Raw genomic sequence first — 27,360 nt, forward strand, 5'->3', positions numbered from 1 at the left:
GAATGCCTATTTTTCCATACTTTATTTATTGTATACTTGGAGGAGGACCTTTTCCACTCTTAATAAAAGGATAAGCATGTTGTCTTATTTTGCACTCATTTGATTATTGAGACTATTTTTCTTACATGCTTCAGTTTCTTCTTAATTATTCTTTTGTTTGTTTATTATTAGAATCTTGGTGTTTTTCTTGTGAATGGGATAAGTTCTTTAAATAGTAAATATATTAGTCTTTGATCATTAGATTTCCCCATTTGTCCCTTTAATTTTTGTAAATATCTTTTTAGCATATAAGTTTGTGAATGCAAAAAAGTTAAGAAATGCATGATTTGAGTAAAAACTAGAAAAGAGACATAAAAGCAAAAAGAAAATTAAAATTGTTCATTGCTCCATCATTCTAATAAAACCACTGTCCACACTTTGGAATGGGTATAAATTTGAGTCAATATTTTGAATAGAGAATTTTAAAACCCTGTAATTTTTTCACAATGTACTATAAACATCTCTTACATACAAGACATTATTTTAATGGATATATTGTGTTTGCCTGTTTGGATTATCGTAATTTTTTTAACCATTCTAATGTTGTTAAATTGTTCCTTATTTTTTACTACAATTAATACTTGAATTTGTTTTTTATTCCGTTTGCAAATTGAATTACTGAGTAAAGGTGTGTCGAATTTTAAAAAGCATTACTTATATATTGCCCAATTATCTTCCCAAAGGAGTACCCACATCCTGGTCAATTCTATCTGAAGATATTTTATATTATAGTAAGATTTGTTAACCTGTTCATCTCTTTTCACAGGCGGTTCACAGGCCTGCTCTTTCCAGGCGTTTTCAGGTTGTGATACATGTTCATTAGTTAGTTCTCCCTGACTTGGCCAAGGGCAGTATGGAGCTTCTCTACCCTCAAGTTTTCTGTAATCGTTAAACTTTAATTATTGTGCAAAGTTTACTTGTTAATCCTCTTGTAATGTAACCATTGACTTTTGAAGGAAGAATAGAAAGGAAAAAACCTAAAAAAAAATACTCCCAGCTGATCTTTTTTTAATGTGGGGAAGTGAAAGTGAAAGTTGTTCAGTCATGTCCTACTCTTTTTCGGTACATTTCTTTTTTTTTTTTTTTCCCACTTTTATCTATTTATTTATTTTTAAATAAATTTATTTATTTTAGTTGGGGGCTAATTACTTTACAATATTGTATTAGTTTTTGCCATACATTGACCTGAATCAGCCATGGGTTTACATGTGTACGATGCATGAGACAAATGTTCAGGGCTGGGGCAATGGGATGTCCCTACTCTTTTTGACCCCATGGATGTAGCCCACCAGGCTCCTCTGTCCATGGGATTCTCCAGGCAGGAATACTGGAGTGGATTGCCATTCCCTTCTCCAGGGGATCTTCCCAACCCAGGGATTGAACCTGAGTCTCCTGCATTGAAGGCAGATTCTTTACCATCTGAGCCACAAGGCTCAAATACTTTAACATAGGCTACTGGTCTAATGCCTTGGTGATCCTTTTTCCTGCGTATGTGTTAAGTCTACAACTGTCAGCTTTTAATGCTAGTCATCTTATTTTTCTTTAGAAGTTTCTTTGTTTTATAGGAAGTTTAGGTTCATTTTAATAATACAGAATGTACTCTTTCCCAAGTGTGACTGAAATTCCCATTTTATCATTATCTTTTGTAAAAAAAAAAATTGTGTTTGATGAACAAGTTTTTAAGTTGCAGAAACACATCTTTGTATATTTCAAGCACTTACTGTTTCATGCTTTTAAATTCTTAACCTAATCTGTTAAGTCAACAGTGAAACCTTCCTAGTATGTTTGAGGTACGAGAGTGAACATTTTCATAGATTTTTGGGCATTTGTATTATACAAATTTTCTAACTCCTTTGTACATTTTACTGCCACTTTGTGTGAAAGTCATGTCTGACTTGTTGCGACCCCATGAACTGCAGCACGCCAGACTTCCCTGTCCTTCACTATCTCCCAGAGTTTATTCATACTCATGTCCATTGGATCAGTGGTGCCATCCAACCGTCTCATCCTCTGTCATCCCCTTCTTCTCTTGCCCTCAGTCTTTCCCAGCATCAGGGTTTTTTCCAGTGAGTCAGCTCTTTGCATCAGGTAGCCGAAATATTGTGAAAGTTATTTTAAAGTATAGTGATCTTTTGCCATGTCATTAATCTTTTAACCTGTTTTTGTGGTATCTTAAATTAGTTTCAGAAAAATTAAAAATTTTAGTTGGATATATTAGGCTTTCATTATGATTTGTCTGATTCAAAATTTTTGTGATGGAGAAGATGAAAAATAACTATAACTAATGGTTGTGGGATATTTTTATATGTACCTAAGTGGATGATAGTGACTATTCCTTTTTTCCCCAAATAAACTGTTTGTAGTTAATATAATAGGATCAACAAAGAGGACATTATTGGCTTTCAACCTACTGAAATATATATCCTGCATTTTCTTTGTTTTTAAGATTTTGCATTTTTGTAGGACCCTGCTTGAGCTGTACATTGAATACAATTCAAAGGTAAAAAGTGTTGAAAGTCTTGTGTTAATTAATTCAAAAAGAGCTCCAAGTCCATCCGTTAATGTCCAGCATATTAAGGGATTTGTTAAATTATAAGATGAAACATGCTGCCATTAAATTTTTTTTTGCAAGGAAGATGTCCAGTGTGGGGAAATAATTGGTGATTGTGACAGGTGAGAACAAACTTTTACATCTGGTATGATCTCAACTATATGCTTAGGAAAAAAGCACAGAAAAAGAGAAAATAATATCCAACAGTATGTATTACAGGTTGTGGTAAGATGACAGCATTATGGTTGATATTTTTCTGGTTCTTTATGCTTTTGTACACCAGATATCTATATTGAGTGTGTTATACTAATACTTGGAAGACAGCGTTGGATCACTTTTGTTTGTGCTTTTACAAAATCATCTTAATGGGTAGGAAAAATACTAAAATGTTTCTAATTTATAAGTAAATGAGATGCAACTCTGTTTTCTCTTTAACTGCATTTGGGGCATTATGAAGAGAGATCAAGGTGATTAGTAAAAATTAATTCATGGATACAATACCACTTGCAAACCCCAGTTGCATGGTTGATTAATTTTGATAGAATTCTCATCAATCATTGTGTATATAAAGATATGAACTACTCTTTTAGCTATTGTTGATATTTTCGTGCTTTTGAAGGATTCCTGACCATAGATAAGACCCATTCAAATGGTTATTTTTCAAAAGATACAAGCAAAATGTAGTGAGAGTTAGAAAAAAGATACATTGTGGGAGATTGAAGAAGTAGTGTATAAGTGGGATGGTAGAGTAAACCAAGTGGGCTTCCCTGGTGGCTTAGTGGTGGAGGCATGGGTCAGGCATGACCCGATCCCTGGGTCAGAAGATCCCTTGGAAAAGGAAGTGGCAACCACTTCAACATTCCTGTTGGAGAAATCCCATGGACAGAGGAGCCTGGCAGGCTACAGTCCATGGAGTCGGAAAAGAATTGGATACAACTTAACAACTAACAGCAACAGTAAGCCAAACAGTGGGCTGAGTGACAACCTGGGCTATAAACCTAGACCTACCACATACACACTTTCGTAAAACCTCAACTTCCTTACTTTTCAAGGTCGTTTTAGCAGTGGAACTCTTTTTCCTTAAGTGATATTCTGTGGAATGTCAAATGAAAACAGGTAAAATTGATCTTTTATTTCTGCACATTTTCTGTAAGTTCCCATATTTACTAGGTGAAAAAAAGGGGAGAAGTATAATTAAAAATTAATTTCCAACTTAATTAAAATTTTACATTTAGAATTTGTTAATGTGTTTACTTTTTGAAAGTAGGAAAATAATTGACAAAAATGGAAAAGATTTACTAAAGATAGAAATAAATTTTAAATGTTTAATAAGTCTTTTTGTAAATAGTTAACATTTTGGCTGTACAAAAAAGGGTATATTTTAGAGAATCGTTTTTTTAAGAAAATGTAAAATCTTTGTTTCAGATTATAAAATCGCCTGTATTTTTGTATTTAATAAATGAGAACCAAATTAAAATTATTTATAGTTTAATTAATTGCTTCACTAATATTTGCCAGATAGTAATATTACTTTAATAAAAGATGTTTATACATTTTTCATGGTAGTATGGCTCTCAAATATTTTATTTTTGTATTATCATTTGATTAAATAACAAATTCATTTAATTCAGACAAAATTATTTGCTACCCCTTAAAATGAATACATGTAAGAGCCCATCCATGAAAAAGCAAAGCTGATACATAGGGGTGGTTAACAGATGCTCTCTATAAGGAATGGGATTGTAGGAATGCAGTCTAACTTTTATGCCAGGTATAAAAATGACTTAGTTGTAACTATTAAATTTTTATTTAATAATTATTGAATTTTATAATTAGTTCCAAATTAATTGTAATTAAACAGTATGTTATAATCGATGTAAAATTGGAACAGAGAAGTATAAGAAATGTATCTAATGAATAATGACTATAAGCAAATAAAATATAATTTTCAGCTGACTTATCAAAATTCATGTGCTGAATCTGAATATGAGAAAACATCAAGCTAACATTTTAAACATTAGTAATGTATTAAAATTAAAATGACTGTTACTTTAAAAGAGGATTCAGGTATTTCATGCTGATCTTTCTTTTGATTTCAAGTTGCTCACTGATAGAGTGCCAACTTGATAACTTTGTGAGCACTGTTGCTGTAAACAAGCATATATTCGGTTCCTGCTCTGTGAAAAAGAGCCACATGTAATGATTGTGGTCTTATTCAAGGACAGAGTGCTGATGATATCATTTCCATAGACAGTACAATGCTGCAGCTGGCTTTGTCAGTCTAGGAGAGGAGAGTGTACTTAAAAAAAGACCATGAAGTAATTAGCAATTCAGGGGCAGTGTTTTAAAGGAAATGAGCTGGAAGTCTATTCATTAAAGTCAAAGGAAACCTATGCTTTTTTTTTTTTAATATTTTTGTGTCTTCAAAGTGCAACCAAGCCAGCTTGCATAGCCCACATTGGGAATTCGGGAAAGGCTGACAGGAAGAAAATAGAGGTGGCTAGAATTTAAACCTATATTACGAATTTCATCTAAGACAGTTAAGTATGTTTCAGCGATGTTTATTAGTTATCTGTTTCCTCACAGAGCAAGGCTGACAGGCGTATAAGTGCACAATCTCCACGGCATGAAAGCAAGGCGTCAGAATTCACATCCTCCTTGGCTCAAAGGAAACACAAATGAAGTGAGTAGTATTCAGTGGACCAACAACCTGGCCCAAAATCTGTAAAGTGTATAGCTACTTTTCCTAGGACAATATTTTAGCTACAAGTGATTTTTTGACACCATATGTATCTCCTCACTCCCCTTCTCTTGTGTCCAAAAGTGCATCTTTCAACTTCCTACGTACAATAGCAAAATGAAATTCAACAGATGCCTGAGTACTTACCATGTCTTAGAAATGGTGCTAGGAGACAGAGACATAGAGAATGAAGCCACATATGTTCGCAGGTTGCTTAATCTCATGGGGGAGACTTACAAGCAAATAACTTCTGCAGTGTTAGAAACATCTAACATACCACATGTAAGTATTTCTGCTTCTAGTTGTAAGGTTTCTGGCCCAAGATCTATAAGAAATAAGTCTATGCCAGAGCATCTCTCCCTTTTATTAGGTATCAATTATATAGTTTGGTTCTTCTTTGGGGTTATTTTTATATTTGTGCCTACTGATTTCTTTTTTACTTATATTGTGGGAGTTCCTCCAGATACACCACCACTCTGCTACTCTTAAGTCATTCAGGGTTTTACCAAACCTCCATGTCTATTCCTGACAATTTGCTTCTATTTAGACTCATGGCACCTACAGACATATGTTGCCTATGTGATTGTTCAGGTGTCTGAAATGTGATGTGTCTGTCAGAAAAACTTATCTTCCCTACTACTCACCTCTTCCTTCCTTCTTCAATTCTCTGAAATTTCAGTACCATTGATTCAATACTCTGGGGCCTTAAAGTAACAACCTCCTTAAATAGAATAGCCTTCCCTTTTCCGTTCCCTCTCTCCCATTTTTGTTTCTTTCTTTCTTTCAGACTTCAAACAAACAAATGTTTGGGAGGTTCTCCTGGTTTGAGCTTGAAACTTTATTCCTTCGTGAGGTCTAGGACAATGTTTTAGCTAATATTTCCTTCAGAATTACCATTCAAGTTATTTAATACTAATCAGTTACTTTATCATAGAAGTACTAGTAAACCGAGTATCATTTTTAAAAGATTTAGTGGAACAGTAACAACATTTAAAATAGATGTTTGCTAGTGATGATGCATTTAAATTAATAATGTTCTCTATGCATGTGTTTCTTGAATTCCTAGTCCACTCAACAAAAATGGTATTAAAATTGATTTAAGATATTGTTTAAAAATTAAGTTGGTAGGGAACAGCTCTGAGTTGAATTCTAACATGTATTGAGAGAATTTTCTAGTTGTCCAGACCTTTATTCTTTTCTATTCCAAATACTGGAACCACCTAAATAAGCCCATTGAATCTTTCAGTATACAAGAACCAAAAGTCCCTTAAAATGATCAAATGGTGCTGAAATCAATGACTAATTTTCTACAGATTCACTGTTTACCTGTAAACCAATACTTTTTTTAAAAAACAATTTTCCCTTACAACAAAATAAGTCAGAGATTCCTTGAAGTTGTTTATTTCTCCCATAATTGTCCAAGGTGGTGTTCCATTTTGATGGCCAGGTCCTTCTATCTTGTGGCTACCCATCCCCTGGGCCTTGCTGTCAATTGCATCAAGATTGAAGAAGGAACAGACAATAGAGGAGGTATGTCTGCTTCTTAAACTGTTTCAGCCCTAAAGGTGGCATGCCTCATTTCTGCTCACATTCCATTGGCAAGAACTGGTCACATGGCCATCTCGGGATGCAAGGGAGGCTGGGAAATACAGTCCCTGGCTGGAGAGCTGCTTCCTGGTCATCACTGTATCACAAACCTTGAGAACAGTGGGATTTGTAGACAACAGCCCTCTGTCATGTAGCGCACTTTGACAAGTTGACAACAGTATGGCCATAAAGAATACATTTAACTCAGTTAATTCAGACTGGGAGGGAGGTCAAGAAAGGCTTTGGGGAGAGAGTGACATTTGAGCTTTGTTTTAAGAGTCGAAGTTAACCAGGTGAAGAAGAAAGTGATTTGGGGCAGAGAATGCTTGTGAAAGATAAGGAGGTATAGAAGTATATGGCCTATTCAGAGGACAAAAGTAGTGCAATATATGTGGATTGTATTGTGGAGTGAGGATAAGAAGGTGAGCCAAAATAGGTGGCTAAAGAGGTTTTAGATTCATAGGAAAACTTGTGTGTTCAAGATATTTGTAGGATGTAGAATCCACAAGGATTGGATGGGAGACAAGGTCTGAGAGGTAGTGAGAGGCCCCATCACCTAAGGCCGTGTAACTGTGGGGTGAATTTTCAGTCTTACTGTAAATAAGACAAAACTAAGGATACATATGTGTTTATTCAATCAAACATATTCTGTCCCTATTTTCCGAAATACAACAGTTCCTAAATGGTTCATGTCAGTATAGTGTAGTAGTATGGAACTCTATTTTAGAGAGACATTGAGTTGTTTATGCAAATAAATGTTCTCAGCTTTGCTCTCTCATGGTACAACAGAAATAGATAAAGACAATAGATATAGGGAGACAAGAGAGTATGTAAACAATGCAATTGTGAATTTTTTCTAAAAGTTTGGGTATGGTTTTGCAAAAGCCAAGGCAAGATTCAGTGTTAGGGGAAGTCTCCAGAAAGAAAATTTTCCTTTCATGTAAGACCAAGGCGTCATTTCCCCCAAAGGCTAAGGCCCAATCCTCGTGGTGACTGTGACAGGCCCTGACCCAACAACTCCATGCAGAGGATTTGGGAGAGGGTCAAGAGAATTTATATGAGAAAACACTTGCCTCTAAACAAGATTCTGGGACGTGATAATCCAAAAATGCAGTTTTCAAAAGTGCCTTTAGACCCAAGGAATAATTTTAGAAAAGGGAAAGTCTCAGAGTTAAGGAGCAGATGTTGACACAGTTGCTTATAGTGTATGATATGAGAGGCATTTCTGAGAGAACTTCCTATTCAAAACAGTATATTAATAACTAACTTTGAATAACTAATCCCCGGACCCCTTGCTAACACCAGGAACTTTCCAAAGTGCTTGGTATTAAAATGGCTTTCCATTGGTTAAGGTGAAATTTTTATCTCTTTAACAGTGGAATACCCTTACCTGAGTATGGTAGATACAGTAATAACTGAGTGACAGATGGGAATCCCATTTTGTACAGAGTGCATCCTGAAGTACCTAAATCCACACACAGCAGGTGCCCCTTCTCCTCGCCCATGTGAGATATTGTAGCACCTCAGTGGACAGGTAGGGTCTCCACCATTTTCCTTACCTTCATTAGCCCAAGCTCAGCAGACAACCTTGCTTTGTAATTAAAAAAAAAAAGTCAAGGCTATAAGGTATTAATTTCTTGATTTTCCTGGCCTCTTTTCTACATAGTTACCTCCTTCTGCCCATTTTCTGGTTATTTGTTTCCTCCACTCACTGAGGAAAGACATACAGATTCTGCAAGATGTGTCCTTGAATCTCTAGACGTCTAGGCAAAAAGTGGATTCTCAAAAGGGAGGTGAGCGGATGATGGTGCTTTGAGGAGAAAAACGACCTTGCCCTTGGGCCCCATCTCTGCCAGGAGGTGGTGTAGGCTGCTGATGGCCAGCCAGGGTTTTAGCTGGATTCAGTTTTCAATCTTCTCTCCATTCCTGATTGGTTGTAGGATTTGGAGCAAATTATTCTTGGCCACTTCTTTTAGCTTCACTTTTCTCCTTCGTGAATGGGTATAATGTCTACTTCAGGAGGAGAGTTAAATAAGATCATACAATGTGGAGGAAAGAAAATGTGATTTTAAAACCTAATTTCAGATGCTTCCACATGAAAGGTCCTCAACAGAGGAAAACTTATGTTTTTGATTGGGAAAGGATATTGATGGGCCATCTACTTCTGAGAGGCAAAGTCCAGACCCAGCTGTATGGGAGAGATTGGTATAGAGTGGGTATAAAAGTAGCTTGCTCTGAGAAATGAAGCAACTGGATTTTCAAATTTTCTCCCTGGAACCAAAGGGAAAAGCGATAAGACTAGAGTGCTCTTCCCAACAGGCATGATAGATAATAAAGTGAAGGTTGCTTTTTCTTTGGTGCTCCAGTTTCTTGTTACCCTTTCCTGTGTCTTTAGTAGAGCTTTGCAGCTTCCTTAGATTTGAATTAACACTGCTTTAAGGAATCAAGAGAAGGACTGATTGGGACAGGCTGGGGCATCCTGCAGGCGTTGATAAGGGATCAAGTGTTGTGTCTAGAGCAGAGACCAGGAACAAGTGGTGAGGAACCACCAGGAAAATGTAACTTCCTCTCTGGTGCTCCTCAGAAACATTAAGAAGGGAACTGAACTCTCCTAGTTATTCATTTGCATTTGATGATCTTTGTGTCCCTTTGAGCCCAGAAGCCTGGAAGTCTTCAGGACAAGTGAAATATATTGAGCACTTTTTACTGCTACCACCTTAGAATAAGTTACCACCCTTCTATCCTGAACTGCTGCAATTGCCTAACTACAGAATCTTCCATTGTCCCTTCCAATCCATTCTCTACGCAGTTGCCAAAAAAACGTAGTTTAAGCATAAAATAAATCAATTTGACACTCTCCTTAAACCTTTTCTTTGGCTTCCCATTTGCCTTGAGTAAAATCTGAACTCCTTTTGACCTGTCAGGCCTGCATGTTTCCATGAACAGTCTCATACGGTATCCAGTGGTCCCCTTCACCAACGGTGCTCCAGGACCCTCAGGGTCTGTACCGACCCTTCTCTCTTCTGAAGTCCTCCTCCTCCTGGGTTTCATGCGTCTGGCGTGAAACATCACCCTCAGGTCTCTACACCAGTGTTACCTTCTTGGTGCAATCTTCCCTGGCCACTCCACATAAACTGGGCCCAGCCTCTCACTGTTGCTATTATCTATTGCGATACTCTGGTTGTTTCTTTGGCCACCTGATGCGAAGAACTGACTCATTTGAAAAGACTGTGATGCTGGGAAAGATCGAAGGCAGGAGGAGAAGGGGGCGACAGAGGATGAGATGGTTGGAGGGCATCACCGACTCGATGGACATGAGTTTGAGCAAGCTCCACGAGTTGGTGATGGATAGGGAAGCCTGGCGTTCTGCAATTCATGGGGTCACAAAGAGACATGACTGAGCAACTGAACTGAGGCTGTTTCTTTGTTGTACCTACCCTGTATTGTAATTATCCATCTTTCTGCCTTCTTATTTACTGTCTCTATGAGGGCAAAGGCTTGGCATACTTCACAAACCCCACCAATGCATCTGTACCTGCTTTAGTGCCTGAACCCTAGTAGGCCGTCAGTAAATATTTGAAGGATGGATGGATGGATGAACACTTGTCCAGAGTAACGTCATCCAATAGAAATATAATGTGGGCTACATATGTAACTTTAAATTGTTCAGTAGCTACATGTAAAAAAGAAACAGTAAAATTAATTTTAATAATGTATTTTATTTACCCAGTGTATCCAAAATCTTATCATTCCAACATGTAATCAACTTAAAAATTGTTAATGAGAAATTTTACATTTTTTTATACTAAGTCTTAAAAACCCATTTTGTATTTTACACTTTCAGCACATCTCAGTTTGACCTAACCACATTTCAGGTGCTCAGTAGCCACATGAGGCTCTTGACTCCTGCACTGGACTGTGAGGTCTAGAGTGTATAGGGCTTGATATGTTGTAGCTATTAGATAATAAAAATAATGCAAAGCTTCAGAGGAAGAAAGGCTCATCGTGAGAGCTGCAGAGAAAAGCCATACCTACTGACCTGAGGCCTCTTCATTTACCTGCTAGCACTTGGAACCACAGGGAGACCTAGTGTGCCCTAATGGATAAGGCCATAGAATGAGGGGCAAGATGGACATCTGTATGGAAGGCAGACACCCACAGAGCACGTGCAAAGAACACCAGAAGGACAGCAGCCTTATTGCCTGGGTGGGAGAAGAAAATGGGCAGCAGGCTTTGTCAGAAAGTTCTCTGCCAGCAGAGAATCTCGGAACGGAATCCATTGAGACACCACCAGAGATCTCTCAGAAGGATACTGTTCTTGGGGTTTGTTGGTGACAGAGTATGTAATGCTGATCACTTTTTCTTTTCTTATTATGAAAACTTCCTTTGGCTCATTTGTGGCCATCAGGTTTTCAGTTAGGAATTTGAAACTAGCCAACTAGGCTGTCTACTGAAGACAGTTTACCAGGTAGGAAATTGTCTCCTAAACAGTGACTTTTAGATGAGAGCCTCTCGCTAGATAATATTCACCATTGCATCTATGGCACAGTGCTTGAGAGAAAAATCCATTGTGTGCATTTAAAACTCAGTTGTCATACTGTGAGAGTAATATGTGTGCAGTACAAGAGGTAAGCCACTCACTCATATCCAAAGCAAGAACTGTCTCCCACCTGCACTTGACTAATGATTACATTTCGTTGGTCAGTACCATCATCATCCTTTGTTACTGTGAGTTCCTGAATCAGAAGGACAAAAGGGCCATTAGTGCAGAGTTACTGAGCCCACCTCTGCTCTGACAGAGCAAATGTGGTTGGTAGATTCTGAATCATTTTGCACAAAGTTCCTGAAGGTGTCATGGGAATCTGTGAACAAGAGCACGTTTAAGGATATTTAAGGGCAAATTCCATGGTGCATATCTGAGAATGGTTTTAACATGTTGACTTCTGAAAATGAAGACACATTCTGCACAAGTTTCAAACAGTATCTGCCAGTAAAATTTTGTTGGCGATCCATGGTCTATCTATAAAAGATCCAGTAATTTTCATGAGAGGTTTCCAAAGTAGGGTGAGAAAGGTAAGACTGTTTCCCCAGCACAAAAAAAGCTGCTAATTTGACAAAATACCAGCTCTCTTTGACAACAAACAAACACGCTGTGAAAGCACAACTCTTCTTTTCAGAATATATTAAGAGAAAAATCTAGTAAACAAAAAAGATGAGTACAAAAATGTTCTACCAAGTAGATCTGATTTCTCCAAGGAAAAATTAATCCATACTTGCTACAGGCTTTCACATTAAAAAAAACGGAGTCATCATTGTCTCACTGATTATTTTAAGAAATTTTATAAAGGTTAATGGATGTTTGAGTCAAATGAGTCTTTCTTATTTTTTCCCCCTTCAAATATTTATAAAGAACATTATGTATGTATTCTTAATGAAACAAATATATTTTTAAGTTCTTATGGGCCCCTTGCCAGTATCAGTCCTCTTCCGCCTAAACTATTTTATTATGTCTGTGCTCCATGCATGTTTTCTACTTGCTACATATGCATGTATCCAGAGGTGAAATACAGTATTGCCTTTGCATATTTTGATTTTCAAATAAATAATTACTAATACTAATACTTTATATCTTCTTGCAGGTTATTTCTATGAATATGCAAGCATATATAATTTTTACATAAATAAGCTCATATGCACATTTCTACACCTTGTGTTTTCCCTTAATATGTCTTGGGTATCTTTTGTTTTTACCCATGTAAATCTGCCTCATTTGACTTAGTAGCTCTGAGTATTCCATGCTAGATGTACCTCCACTTATTACCCCAGTTACTTATCGATAGAAAGGAAAGTTGTTTACTTTTCTTCTATTGCAAACATTCCTTTATTACAGATATTGCTGAAAATATTTCTGTGCACTTATAAAAGTATATTTATGAACCAAATTTCACAGGCTGTGTTCATTTTAAATTTCAATAGTCATAACTAAATTGTTCTTCAAGAACGAGTGTGTTTCCCCATGTTGTGGGTATTATCAGATGATTTGACATTAGTCAAGCATTGGTGAAAAATGGCATTTCATTGCTTGAATTTACAGTTCTCTAATAATGTTTCTAAGAGTTGGACCATAAAGAAAGCTGAGCGCCGAAAAATCGATGCTTTTGAACTGTAGTATTGGAGAAGACTCTTGAGAGTCCCTTGGACTGCGAGGAGATCCAACCAGTCCATCCTAAAGGAGATCAGTCCTGAATATTCATTGGAAGGACTGATCTGAAGCTGAAACTCCAGTACTTTTGGCCACCTGATGCAAAGAACTGACTCATTTGAAAAGACCCTGATGCTGGGAAAGACAAGGTGAGAGGAGAAGGGGACAACAGAGGATGAGATGGTTGGATGGCATCACCGACTTGATGGACATGAGTTTGAGCAAGTTTTGGGAGCTGGTGATGGACAGTGAAGCCTGGCTTGCTGCAGTCCATGGGGTCACAAAGTCAGACACAACTGAGTGACTGAACTGAACTGAATAATGTTTGCAGTAAAAGCTCTTTTCATCTGCTTACTGGTCCGTTTTTGTCTTGTGAACTGCCTATTCATAGCCTTTTCTCGTTTTTAAAATTTGATTCTTTTATCAAATTGCTGTATAAGTGCTTTTGTGTATTGGGAAAATTAACCCCATTCTTATATGTATCACAGGTTTTTTGTGTGTTTTTTTTTTTGTTTTTTTACCAGTTTTCTGACTTTGTTTATGGTCTTATTTAAGTTACTAAAGCGTACAGAATTTGATTCTTTCTTCTCTTTCTTCCTCTAGGCCGGGTCCTCGCTACTTAAACATTCTCTATTGAGGAATTGCAGAACCAAAGCAGAGCATTACTAATAAACCTGCCTCAAAAAAACTGAGGAATCTCAGACCTTGAAATGGTTCAAACAGGCACTAAAATTTATCTAACAGGAATGTTGTGTGGAGGACAGGGAGATTAGATTTGAATATATTAAAAGTTCCTTCCACTTTTCTGTAAAACCATGGTGCTATGAAGACTCTGATTGGAGTCATTTTTTGGAGTCTTTCAGAGTGAGTGTTTTTGAGTTCACTTTGTAGTCTGTAGTTACTTGTATTTATTGTAGGAGAGTTAACTGTCTTGGCTGCAATTTATGCACATGTGACCCTCCTGAAATAAAAGAGGTTGGAAATAAAGTAGCCTGACTCAGGACCTATGGCCAACACCCTCCTCCCCCACCCCACACCTTCGCTGTCCTTGAAGGTCCCAGCAAACACTTCCCTGACCCTGGTGGGGAACGAATAAGTGGGTTTGTATGATGTGTGAGGCCTCCAAGGGCTGTTGTGGGACCATCTGTTGATGAGCCAGAATGAAATGTACCCCCTTCCCAGCCCACATGTAGCCTGTTTGCCAGCTTCTTCTTGAAGATGGACACATTGCCTTTTCTGTTTACTCCATAGTCATTCAATAGACAGCAAATGTTGGTAGTCATAATAATCCATGGTTGCCCTGAAAAACAACAAATTCTTGAGTAAAACCAGCATTAGTGGACTCCAAACAGATGTCACGTCCCAGGCACCTCCAACCAGCTTGCTGTTTGGTAGCCATGACCTTTCGGTGTGAGCCTGCCACAGAGTGTCACTGGAGGGGGACCAGCTGCTTACCCAGAGTGCTCAGAGGCGGCTTCCGACAGCTGTTTGCTCAACTGTTTGATGTCACCTTTCTATTTAGTCCATGAACTAGATCTGAGAAAAGAAAACACAACAGCAAGTTCTAAACTGTAAATATGACATGGCAATAAAGTGGCTTATCTGCTTAGATATTGGGAATGCTCCATAGAAGCCAGGCTGAAGGCTGGAAAGGGAGGCAAGGCTAAGGCTTGGGGGTCCCTATTTCTAAATTAAGGCCTTCAGAAGTCTGGATTTGTTTAGCATGTAAATTCCTTAGAACTGGCTTTCCTTGATTGGAGAGTCTGAATCTGGGCTGCCCACAGAGGGAAAGTTGATGGGTCCACAGAGTTGTTAATCATCTCAGATTTCTTCAGTCCCCTAGTTCTGGCACTACCTGGGCCAAGATATTTTATCTATAGACATAGTTTATCTCCATTTGCCTATCTGTGTAATGGAGAATCAGACTTCATTAGATTGTCCATAAGGCCTTTTCTGGCCTCTGACTCTTAAGAGCTTCAGTAACCTTTGCAAAGTTAAACAGAGACCAGAAATTAGGAAGGTGCATGTTTATCTTTCTCTTGTCTTCCTACTTCTTGAAATACAGATGAGGTGGTTTGAGCTTTAGCAACCATCTTGGACCAGGAGGTGATTTGAGAATGGGTATCACATGCTAAACTTTCTAGAGAAAATGTAGGAGTCTGGGTTAATGTTATTGTTAATAATGCTTGGGAGCTGCATGCTAGCCCAAAACTGCTTATCTTCAGACTTTTTTTTACATGAAAGAGCATTTTAAGGCATAGTTCCTTAGTATTTAAAAAAATTTTTATTAAAATATAGTTGATGTACAATATAATGTTTTACAGGTGTACAATATAGTTATTCACAATTTTTAAAGGTCATGCTCCACTTATAGTTTTTATAAAAGACAGGCTATATTCCCTGTGTTGTACAATATATCCTTGTAGCTTTTTTTTATTTGGCTGCACTGTATGGCATTTGGGATCTTAATTCCCTGACCAGGGATTGAACACAGACCCCCTGCAGGGGAAGCACAGGTTCCCACTGGACCACCAGAGAAATCCCCCTGGTAGCTTATTTACTTTATATATAGTAGTTTGTACCTCTTAACCGCTATGCCTATCTTGCTACTCCCTTTCCCCACTGGTAACCACTAATTTGTTCTTGATATCTGTGAGTCTGTATCCTTTTTTATTATATTCACTAGTTTTATTTTTTAGATTCAACCCATAAGTGATACCATACAGTATTTGTCTTTCTCTGTTTAACTTATTTCACTTAAGCATAATGCCCTCCAAGTCCATCCATGGTGTTGAAAATGCCAAATTTTCATCTTTTTTATGACTGATTTATAGTTTCATTTGTGTATATATATTTTTTCTTTATGTAATTTCTAATAAAGTTCCATCATTTTAAGAATAATAATGGTAGCTAACTTTTTTTTGCCATGTGTCAGATACTGCAAAAAGTATATTACATGTATTATTTAATGCTAACAGTAACTGTATGATAGATGCTATTATAGTCTCTATTTCCATGAGTCTTGGAGAAGCTAGTAAGTTTCCCAAGGTCACAGAACAGGTTAACAATAGAAATGGCAAATATTTCACTCTTTCTTTAAGAAGAAGGTTAGTGAGTTCTCTCTGTCACCCCAGACAAGTGTAAGATGAGTCTGGAGTACTGAGCAGAGTGTTTTAGGCTAATAAGAGGATTTCTCTGTCAGAGAGTAGGACATCAATTTTTGACTCCCTATGTTTTGAGAACATTTGAGGGTGTCCAAAAATGCTGTCTGTAGTAACTTTTTTAAAAAATATATTACAGGAGAGAGTTAAAATGTGAGAAATATATGTAAGTTATCTCTGAAAGGCAAGAATAAACCCCTCGTTTATAAATTTATCTTCTTTCTTACAGATTCAAACTGAGCACATTTGAGATATAGAGATAAAAGCTTTGCTTATAAACCCTGTCTGAGTCATAGTGACTTTAGGAAATGGTGATTCAGCAAAATGATTCAGTGCAAGTTGACAGTAAGTGAACTATTTCAAGATCTGTTAGAGTCATAGAATCAGAAGGACTGCGGCATGCTGAGGCCTCCCCCAGCATTCCAAATCAGAGGCTTTGCAGCCATCTTCTGTTACATCTTTGAGTTACAACAACTATCACCTTACCAAGCAGGCTGCCCCTTGATCGGACAGCTCTGGTTATAAGAATGCCTGTCCATGTTAACCCCCAATCTACCTCTGTGAGCTGCCTCACCCTCCATTGAGTCTCATTCCACCATTTGGAGCTGCTCAGATTCTGCCTAATCTCTCATGCATGTAATATTAACCTGTGTGTGTGTGTGTGTGTGTGTGTGTGTGTGTGTGTGTGTGTGTGTGTGTGTGTGTGTGTGTGTGTGTGTGTGTGTGTGTGTGTGTGTGTGTGTGTGTGTGTGCATGTGTCTGTATGTCTGTGTGTGTGTCCATGTGTTTGTATGTCTGTGTGTGTGTGTGTTGGGAGGAGGAAGCAGAAAAGACAAGTGAGGTAACCACTCCAGGCCTGGCTGGTTCACTCTGGTGCTTGAATGTACACCTCCGAGCCCACCTTTTCTCAGTGCTAGGTGGGCTTGTTAATCTCAAACGTGGTCTTGCCCAGTGATCTCTAGCTTGGAACAGCCACCTGCTCTTCCTGTTGCCTGTGAGTTGACGCACAAGGGGGGATGAGAGCAGCTCTGAGGAAAGGTGAGTGGCTTGGAGTTTCCCTCAGTCCATGGAACCCTCAAAGGATGGATATCTGGATGAGCTATCATTCCAGGAAGCACCTCTCTGCCTCCACCCACAACCCACATACCCTGAGCCCCGAATCAAAAGTAGGGCTGTTGCCACATGCTGATGAGGGACAGTTCATGGCCCATGAAGAATCTGAAACTATAGCTCACCATGGCCCTGGGGCATCACAGTGCTGGGGACACTCAAAAAGAGACTCCGAGTCTGAAGCAGGCGAGTCAGCGAGGGAACCCAGCCACACACAGCTTTCTGGCACCAGCACTGCAGCTAAACAGCCACGTTCCTTCCTTCTTCTGATGGCCAGTGTCTTCATCGGTCACATTTGGTAGGAATACTTGCCTTGCAGGCTTTAGCACCAGTGTTTACTCAGTAGCTCTAAACTTCCTTTCTTGGCCTGAACTTTGAATGTTGAGGCAGGAAATAACTTGCTGAATATCATTGAGTTTTCCCTTGTGGTTCATTATAAGGAAGAGAGGATATGAATGAATCAAAGGCAGCTGGGGTTGGTAGGAGAATTTGGACCCCTGGACTTCTAGCCCAGGCTCGGCTGCTAACTGGGGTTGCTTCCCTCAGCTCCCCTCCATCTCTGGTGGTGCAGAGAGGTGAAAGGTGGTGGAGGTGAGAGGAGGAGGTTGGGGAGGGAGGTGAGAGGTGAGTAGGCTTGTTAGGGCGCCTGGGAAAATTTGTGAAGTTGATGAGTGCAGGCAGGAGGCTGGAAAGGGTATGCCTTCCGGTTCGTCTTGTATTTTCAAAGTCTGAGTTCACTGGTATGACGAGAGAAGCCCTGTCATCTCCCACCTTTCCCTTTTCTGTTGTATTTTCTCCTCTGTGAGAACACAGATGCAGCTCATGGCAATGCCTATTTTTTGTCTCTTAGCTTACTTTTAAAATATTTGCTAAGCTGAATAATTACGTGTTGTAGATAAATTGTTCCCATAGTACCCTCGGTCATTATTTCAATAAAATTTTTTGAAAGCAAAGAACGAAAACCACTGCTCTCCTGGCCTCAGTGTCTCTAGGGTGCGTGGCTGCGTGGGCTGATATATGTATACATCTTTTCAGAGGGGTAAGCCCTCTAAAATAAACAAAAGAAATAATAGAATAAAATAAACTGATAAATAAATAAAAAGGGCCAGCGTGGGCCTGGATTCATGAATCTAAAGCAAAAAGGACAGATATTACTGATGGACATGGATCAGCTACTTCCCAGACTTCAGATCAGATGTTTGTTCACCCTTCTTTCCCTATGCTTGGACCAAGTTGAAAGATTCAAATTGGATGACTTGCACTTTGCGTTTTATCTCCTCTCCCCAGTTTACCTTTCCCAGAAGTCTACTGAGGAGGAACAACTCCTGAGGGTGGGAAGCAGGAGGAAGGAGAGAAACAGTGGGCAGGGTGATTCCCACTCTTGAATTAGCCCCATGGAATCTAAGAGACCTTTTTTGCCTTTTCATACTGTTCATGGGGTTCTCCAGGCAACAGAGTCCCCCTTGGACTGCAAGGAGATCAAACCAGTAAATCCTAAAGGAAATTAACCCCAAATATTCATTGGAAGGACTGGTGTTGAAGCTGAAGCTCCAATAGTCTGGCCACCTGATGCAAAGAGCCGACTCACTGGAAGAGACTCTGATGCTGGGAAAGATCGAAGGCTAAAGGAGGAGGGGGCGGCAGAGGATGAGATGCTTAGATAGCATGGGCATGAATTGGAGCAAACTTGGAGAGAGAATGAAGGACAGAGGAGCCTGGCGTGCTGCAGTCCATAGAGGTCACAAGGAGTGATTTGGACATGATTTAGTGACTGAACAATGACGACAATCCAAGATACTGGGTTCAGAACTCATCCTCTACAAGGATTGCAGACTCTCTGGCTACCCCTGAGAAGTCTGCCAAGGACACCCAATTGTTAGAACGAATGCCCTTTCAGGATTATCCATGTGGATCAGTGTACATGGCTGTCACTCCCCAACTCAGAACCTACCAAAAGCATAATAAGGGCCCGTGGGATCTGACCCTAACATGAACCGCTCCTTGCTAATCTCCATCAACCTCTTCCTGCTTCCTTGGCTCTGCTCTTGCTCAAATAGGTCAGGCATATTCCTCCCTTGGGACCTTAGTACTTGTCGCTTCCTCTGCTTGGAATGGTCTCCTTCAGACATTCATGTGGCTCTCTCATTTCACTGAGACCTGGGCTCCAACTTCACCTTATCACAGAACTTCCGTGGCTCTTCAGACCAGCAGCTTGCCTTGCCGCTCTTCCCTTGCCTGTTACAACTTTGATCTGTCCACTGTGTGCAGTCTATCTTCCTTGCCAGAATGTAAATTCAAGAGGACAGAGACTTTGTCTTTCTCAGTCATCACCATATCCACATATCCACATTCCTAGCACATTGATTGCGAGCATGTATGCTAAGTCACTTCAGTCATGTCTGACTTTTTGTGACCCTATGGACTGTAGTCCACCAGGCTCCTCTGTCCATGGGGTTCTCTAGGCAAGAATACTGGAGCGGCTTGCCATGCCCCTTGCAGGGGATCTTCCCGACGCAGTGATTGAACTGGTGTCTCTTACATCTCCTGCGTTGGCAGGTGGGTTCTTTACCACTCGCGCCACCAGAGAAGCCTAGCACATTAATTGTCACTCAGCAGTTGTTCATTGGATGCATGCTTTGATTGAGGGGGCAGAGTCATGCTTGCTGGTCCAGCAGTGTCTCCAGCACAAGCTAGGTTCATGAGCCTATGGATGTCATCTTCATTGACTACATCCCCTGGTTACGTGTGTGTGTGTGTGTGTGTGTGTGTGTGTACATTTGAATGTTAATATAATAAAATTGCTACTTATTTTATTTTTAATTTTAAAAATAGGCATGGCTGCACGTTCAGGAACCCATGTGGCCAAAAAGCAGAGGAAACTTTCAGAAGTTCGGCCTCAAAGGCTTCCACTAGTGCTCAGGTTGCCAGACCTTCCCATTGTCCTCTAGCAGAGGGGAGATGTTGTTGAGGACATGTCTGGCCTCTGGGTAGTGCTGAGCATGCATCTCAAAGAGGGGATCTGCTGAGCTAGTGGTGATAGGAACTGTAACATATTGACCCAGATCTCTGTACGGGGTCCTCGTATCTCCCACACAGCCCCGGGGCCCTGTATGATTTCAACCACATGTGGTTGATGAATTTGCTTTTTTGTTGTTGTTAATTTTTATTGGAATATAGTTGGTTTGCAATGTAGTGTTAGTTTTAGGTGTACAGCAAAGTGAATCAGTTATATATATGTATATATATCTCCACTCTTTTTTGTTTGGTTGGTTGGTTTATCTGTTTCCATGAAGCTGTTAAAAGTTGTAAAAGGATTTCAAGACCTCTGAGTTTCCTCTCTCATCCCCAAGAGGACTAGCTGATAGTGTATGAAATATCCATAAAGCAAGTACCAAGTACCAAGAGGAAGATCGTCACCTGTGTATCATTCCTATAGATTTCGTTGACTAGATCTTTTTAGTCTGGTTTGCATTCTTAAGCAGTGACATTATTTAACATTTGTTAATCCAAAATTCACTAAGCACATATATTTTGAATCTTTTGGGTCATTCAATAACTATTTACTGAGTAGCTACTATAATGCATTCAAATAATTTTAAAAAATCTGGCTTGCTTATCAGAAGCAAAATTCAAATATGTAAAGGAGAGGGGGAGATGGAGAAATTCTGTGTCAGCTATTCCTGGAGCAACCCCAAGAAAACTCCTTCCAATCACTAGGGTCCCAAGAATATTTTTAAATGTTCAAAAAGTATGCTCTGTATCGATCGCTAATTTTGAGTAACATACCCCAGTTTAGAAACTACAGTGTCTGTTAACCCTCTGGCAAACTCCTGGATTTCACATTGCTTGACAGGTAGGCCAGAGTATGGATTCAGAGAAAGGAAAGCCCGTAGTAGCCAAGCATCACATCTAAAAGACAGGCGTGTGAAGTTGTACCCTCAATGGGTCAGCGTTCTCTCTGGTACCGTGTGTCCCACTGTACTAGACAAGCAAGTTTCTGAGCATTGATTGTCAAATGTGTTTACTGCAGCATGGTCAGCGTAGCCAGTGGAAGGAGGCAGTTCTCCTGCAGGTGATTGATTCGAAGTCCAGGGGCCCTGAGAACATGGATTTTCTGAATTTTTTTCTCAGGCATATGGTGAACAGATGGTGAGCACACAGTCATTCTCTTTCCCATCTGATCCTCTGGGCAACTATTGAGGTTGGCTGGATGGTTCTGGTGTTCAAGTCACGACGGTTCTGTTAGAAATAACTCAATTTGCATCTGGGATAAATAACAAAATACAACTTTTTCTAGTACAGATTGGGTGTCTTTGAAGCTATAAATTTTGAAGAACTTAAAATGTCCTGCTGCTGCTGCTGCTAAGTTGCTTCAGTCGTGTCCGACTCTGTGCGACCCCATAGACGGCAGCCCACCAGGCTCCCCCATCCCTGGGATTCTCCAGACAAGAATACTGGAGTGGGTTGCCATTTCCTTCTCCAGTGCATGAAAGTGAAAAGTTAAAGTGAAGTCGCACTGTCGTCTCCGACTCTTAGCGGCCCCATGGACTGCAGCCCACCAGGCTCCTCCGTCCATGGGATTTTCTAGGCAAGAGTACTGGAGTGGGGTGCCATTGCCTTCTCCGCTTAAAATGTCCAGTACTTCTGAAAACACACAACCTTATAATGGGTTGATTTTTGTTTTACTGTTTCTTTTCCTTTTGTTACATATTTCATCTTTCCAGAACTGACATGGCTAATGATAACATGATTATTTTCAACCAAATGGTTGTGTATACAGTAGTGGCCTGTAAAGGTCACTGAATATCAACTCAAAGGCTGTTATCAGAAATTTATACACACACCTACACACACATGTACTTGTGTGTGTGTGTTCATATGTGTGTGCATAATATATGGAGAAGGAGAAATATCAAATACAGCTAATATCTCCTACATGTGCACTGAACATTGAAGTGATACTCGTTTTTAATATCAAGGAGTTGTCTCCCAGGCAAATCAACTTACTTTTAAAAAGACCCAAAAGTGTGTGCCTGGAGGCTGGTCAGAGGTAAGGGGCGAATCTGAGATCAAGGCTGTGTGGCCAACTTAGTGTATCAGATCCTCTAGTGTCCTCCAGGGCCATTTGCTGCTGCCCTGGTTTCTCATCCCTTGCACCTTTGTATACCTATTAATCTGGAAAATAGTTCAGTATTCAAGTGCTGAAGGCTGAAGTTGGGCCAGCAGCCACGGTGAATCCCAGAGGCTCTTTAAGAATCATTCATTCAGTTAAATATGCATTTATCGAACAACTATTACACGCTGAGTTAAAGATGAATAAGCTCCCGCTTGTAGCCTAGTGAGAGAAGACAAAGATAAGGTAACACTTGGGACCCTGTTCTAACAGATGCCTGGACCAGAGTCTGTGAAAATAGAGGGAAGATGTAATCTTGTGTAATAGTTTCCTAGGGCTGTAGTAACAAAGTCTCTCAAATTGAGTGGCTTAAAATAACAGAAATTTACCTGTCTTACAGTTCTTGAGGCTGCAAGTCTAAAATCAAGGTGTTGGCAGGACCAGGCTCCCTCAGAAAACTGTAGCGGAGAATCCAATCTTGGCTCTTCTTGCTGCTGGTGTTTGCAGGTAATCCTTGGCTTCTCCAGCAACTCATAGATACATGGCTCCAGTCTCTGCCTCCACCTTCGTGTGGCCATTTTCTCCTTTGTGACTCTGTCTCTGCACATAGCACTCTCCTCTGTGTTGCTCATCTTTTTATGAGGACACCAGTTACACTGTTTAAATGTCTGTGCTACTCCACTACAACCTCACTTCATTAGTCACATCTTCAACAACCCTGCTTCCACATGAGGTCATATTCTCAGATCCTGGGAGATTAGAAGGTCAATTTACCTTTGTTGGGGGGTGGGGTGGGGGGCTGGGAGACACACAAATCCGTAACATCCCGAGGTTCATTTTGTGAAAGTAATATAAAGCTTCAGGAGACTCAGTGCCTGGTCTGTTCCACTTTCACTCTGGAGATTCATGATCTATTTAAAAAAACAACTTTTAAAAAGCATTGCAGCAGGACTGCAAGATTATCAATATTGTGGGATACTTTGAGTATTTTCAATCAACAGATTAACTTATAACACAGAAACAGAGTGCAATATAATTATGTTATTCACAAGATAACTGTAGGACTTAACTTCAAAATCTTAATTTACAGTGTACTCTAAGAAGTGGGATCCAAGTTTTCAGTTCCCTGATGAACAGTGACTCATTTTAATCCTGTTGGTTTATTTTGGTCAGCTATTGTATTCCCTTAATTAAACTTGAGTTCAGAGGCCTCTTCTTGAGATCCTTTGTGAAAATGAGGCTGGACCCCACAGATAGCACAGCCCCCACCCCCCCTCGGAAAGAAGCACTTTTGATTGAAATGTGCTTAGTTTTCTTCTCTTCTGCCCACTGAGCCAACACACACTGCATTCGCTCTGGCTTAGCTTTCCTCACACCCTTGTGCCCCTGACTCAGAGCAGTGCCTGCTGTCTCCTGCGTGCTCCTTGTCTGCACCCTGCCTGCTCCTCGCCAGAGGGTGGACACATTCTGTCCAGCCTGCAGGTGGCTGCTATTTGCAGCAGTGAGCTCCACATTCGGCACTGTGTTGACCCCAGGTCTTAAGCCTGTGTGTTCTTGTCTGTTGACCCAAAGACAGCTCAAGGGCTCAAGACAATTTTCTCAGTGCTGCAAGCATTCTCTGGAGACGTGATGGCTCCTATAACGCATTCTTGACATTTTGGTAGAGAATATTGCTTTGCCTGACCACATGGCTACTGCCCCCAGAGAAATGATAATAATAATAACCAACACTGATTGAATACTTATCATAGATTAGGCACAGTGCTCAATGTTTTACATAAATTCTTTCACTTAATCTGCACGAAATTTTGAGACCAGTACAAATGTCTTCCTCATTTTATAGGAAAGTAACCCAAGGTGCAAAGCAGGTAGGTTACTTGCTCAGGGTCACACGGTAGTGTCTTTGTACTCAGGTGCTCTGACCCCAGGAATAAGACTCTTCACCACTCCAGCCACCAGTAGAGGACAGTGAATGAGTGACCAGTGAGTAGGTAGATGGATGGATGGACGATAGAGCCATAGATTGATCCCTGTACTGTGAGTTTAACTGGCCTGTGCTACAATATGTCAAACTCTTTGAATAATGTCACATCCCTACAGTCACAGACATGCTCATAAAGAAGTAGCATATAGGAGTTAAGAAACTGGGCTCTGAGCTGACAGTACCTGGGTCTGAATCCTGGCTCCATTACTTCCAAGTAATGTTGGGCAGGTTATCTGTAATTTCTGCTGCCTCAGTTTCCTCTTATATAAAATGGAATTATTGTAGTATCTTACTCATGGGTCATTAAAGTGATAAAATAAAATGGTGTACTTTATGCTCAGATGAACCCTGGCAAATAATCAATGTCCACTAAATGTTGGATAGTGTAATTATTACAGTTATTTGACAATGATATCTTACTTTTGTCTCGTACTTCAGAGCTTACAAAGCTTATAAACGTTTTCTCATTTGAGCCTCAACCAGCCCCATGTTTTACACAAAGCAAGCATGTATCTCTAGTTTACAGAGGAGGAATTCATCTCAAAGAGTTTAGGGACAAAAGAAATCCTAGAGCCAAAGATAGTGAATGCAGAAGGGGCTAGAAGCCAAGTGCCCTCACTGGTCCCTGAGGGGTAAGACCTACCTCAAGCAAAACTGAAAATGTAGCAAAAAAAAAAATCAAGCTTTGGCCCCTCCCTCTCTCCCCTCTTCATCCCTGCAGCAGAGATTGACTTGAAGGGTTGTTTAATGCTGGGAAAGATTGAAGGCAGGAGGAGAAGAGGCCGACAGTGGATGAGATGGTTGGATGGCATCACCGACTCGATGGCCATGAGTTTGAGCAAGCTCCAGGAGTTGGTGATGGACAGGGAAGCCTGGCACGCTGCAGTCCATGGGGTCGCAAAGAGTCAGACATGACTGAATGACTGAACTGAACTGAACGGCTTGTTTAAGGAGGAGCATTAGCAGGGTCTTTAAGATCTTAAGGAATGCACCTGTCATAGAGGTGGTTCACCCACTCCTTGAGGGAGTGAATGGGGAGGTAAGCTGTAGGTACTTTGCTGTATCTGAAATCCAGAAAAAGGTAGGATCCAAATCACCAATGGCCTTGGGTCATAAACTTACCTTTAGATGACAGGCAGCAATGAAAATATTTGAAGCACTACAAGGGACACAGCAGTTTTGCATTTTAGACACACACACCTAAGGTCTGACGGAGAATAGATGGGAGGCACATATTCAGGGAGACCAGCTGGGGGACTGCATTGATAATTCAAGAGAGAAATATGGATTGGCCTGAATTAAACCAGTTACATTGGAGAAGGAGAAAAGTGGTCCACGTGAGAGAGATTGAGGAGGCATCAAGAGAGTTTGAAAAACTGTGGAAGAGGGCAGGAAACTGGAGTTGGAGGTTTTTACAGTTAGATTGTGGGTGGCAGGAAATACTTCTGAGAGCAGTAGTTCTCAAAGTTTATCATGCAGCAGAATCACTTGGAGGGTTTGTTAAAATAGAGATGCTGGGCCGCTACCCAAGAGAATCTAATTCAGTAGCCTATGGTAGGGACTCAAGAATGTGCGTTTCTAGCAGGTTCCCAGGTGATCCTAATGCTGCTAGTCCTGGGACCACACTTTGGCAACTATCCTAGAGAAAGGGGTAGTCACTTTTTTACTTTGCTGTAGCATGCAGGATCTTAGTTCCCCAACTAGGGTTTGGGAGTGTAGAGTCCTAACCACTGGACCACCAGGATGTCCCTATAGTTATATTTTGATGTAGCTTCTAGGAGACATTTAGACATAAATTAGCTGAGAAGATGGAGGGGACGTTTCAAGGTGGAAGAGTCAAAGGCACAGGCAAGGCAATCATAAGAGCCCACTGGAGCGGCCTCTGGAGAGCTTGAGCATGATGGAAGAGGTTTTCCTGGACAAAGATGCACCTTTGCAGTACATATAACGTTTTAGAGAACTTCCCCTCCTCATTGTGAAATGGATATACTAATGTCGTAGTGTGGATTTTCCCAGGTGCAGACACTGAAGATGGATTTAAGTGAAAGTACTTAAGAAGTGGTGATAAAACCAGTCACTCCTTAAGGAAGTCAACCCTGAATATTCATTGGAAGGGCTGATGCTGAAGCTGAAGCTCCAATACTTTGGCTACCCGATATGAAGAGCCAACTCACTGGAAAAGACACAGGTACTGGGAAAGATTGAGGGCAGGAGAAGAGGGAGGCAGGATGAGATGGTTAGATAGCATCACCAACTCAATGGACATGAATTTGAGCGAACTCTGAGAGATAGTGGAGGACAGAGAGGCCTGGCATGCTGCAGTCCACGGGGTCGCAAAGAGTTCAGACACGACTAAACAACAATTTAAGAAGTGCAAACAACTCCAGTAAAGGAAGGCATGTAATATAAGGAAGGGAAGGCAGAACTGTTAAGCCACAGGGAAACTGGGATCAGAGCAAAACACGTGCCTCAGAATTATTCCTATCAAGGTGGGAGGGAACTGGGGTATTAATACAAAATCTCCTGACAGTCACAGTTGAGAGTGGTAGCTAGTGACCGGTGTGGTATGCTAATTTCTTTTCACATAGGTCTGCACCTTGCTGTGCAGTATAGCTTCCTCTAGGCCTGAGGAAAAGAGCCTCAGGGACAGAGATGCAGATTAGGCTTTAGAAACGGTGGAATATGTCCAGAGGGCCAAGGGACAGATCGTACATTGATAAAACACCACCTGTGGGTTTTCTTGAGCTGAAAGCCCAAAATAGTCTCTGATAAGGCCCCCAGTCTGGGTTTTAGGTGGCATGGCAAAGCAACAATCAGCTTTATAATTTGGTGTTTATTTCCATTTTGTGCATCTGGATAAAGAGAAAGTCAGG

General features: G+C 40.3%; 1 protein-coding gene and 1 long non-coding RNA gene across 5 annotated transcripts in view; one reads left to right on the plus strand and one right to left on the minus strand.

Moving 5' to 3' along the window:
* Positions 1-14,106, plus strand: part of ARL5A (ARF like GTPase 5A) — a 43,698-nt gene extending 29,592 nt beyond the window's left edge. Inside the window, exons 7-10 of one of the 4 annotated variants that reach the window (XR_014079055.1) lie at positions 5,177-5,273; positions 6,754-6,860; positions 13,033-13,268; positions 13,723-14,106. The gene's annotated coding sequence lies outside the window, so the exon portion shown is untranslated. Of the gene's footprint in view, positions 1-5,176; positions 5,274-6,753; positions 6,861-13,011; positions 13,269-13,722 lie in introns of all 4 variants that reach the window. The other 3 variants (XR_014079054.1, XR_014079053.1, XR_014079052.1) reach the window with 3 other exon arrangements.
* On the minus strand, positions 13,829-23,075 carry LOC145541485 (uncharacterized). Its single transcript, XR_014079056.1, has 4 exons — positions 22,893-23,075; positions 14,575-14,655; positions 14,188-14,419; positions 13,829-14,080 (listed from the first exon to the last, which is right to left on the minus strand). It is a non-coding gene; the product is annotated as an uncharacterized LOC145541485 (long non-coding RNA).
* Positions 23,076-27,360: the final 4,285 nt, after the last annotated feature.

This window comes from Giraffa tippelskirchi, chromosome 3, assembly GCF_054371585.1.
Source record: "Giraffa tippelskirchi isolate mGirTip1 chromosome 3, T2T-mGirTip1v1.2.pri, whole genome shotgun sequence".
Taxonomy (NCBI): Eukaryota; Metazoa; Chordata; class Mammalia; order Artiodactyla; family Giraffidae; genus Giraffa; species Giraffa tippelskirchi.